The sequence below is a fragment of the Octopus bimaculoides genome, chromosome 1, assembly GCF_001194135.2.
Source record: "Octopus bimaculoides isolate UCB-OBI-ISO-001 chromosome 1, ASM119413v2, whole genome shotgun sequence".
NCBI classification, from domain to species: domain Eukaryota; kingdom Metazoa; phylum Mollusca; class Cephalopoda; order Octopoda; family Octopodidae; genus Octopus; species Octopus bimaculoides.
Genome location: NC_068981.1, coordinates 181779734 through 181780255, shown reverse-complemented (window position 1 = coordinate 181780255; position 522 = coordinate 181779734).

Genomic DNA, 522 nt, shown 5'->3' with positions numbered 1-522 from the left:
CCCCCCAGGTCTGGTCTGATTAGGAAAATATGTAATGAAAAGCATCCCATACAAAACTGTCCCGTCTTTTTCTGATTGGACCAAAGAGCATGGCAATGGTACCGTTGTTAAGTTCACTGATTGTAGCAATGATGATGATGATGATGATGATGTGTAAGAAGGAGGAAGAGAATCATGATGGTGGAAAAAATAATGATGTGATCATGATGGTAGTGGTGGGGAAAAGGAAGAGGAAGAGGAAGAGAATATTGACAATGATGATGATGACTGCCATCATTATCACTCTTATCATCATCATCATCATTGTCATCGTCATCATCTTCATTACCACCAATCACCATCATCATCATCATCATACTCTTCAACATTTCCATCACATTCATCATCACCATCATCGTCATCATCATCATCATCATCATCATCATCATCACCATCATCTTCAACATCACCATCATTGTCATCATCGTCATCATTGTCATCATCATCATCATAATCATCACTATCATCATCATTATCATTGTA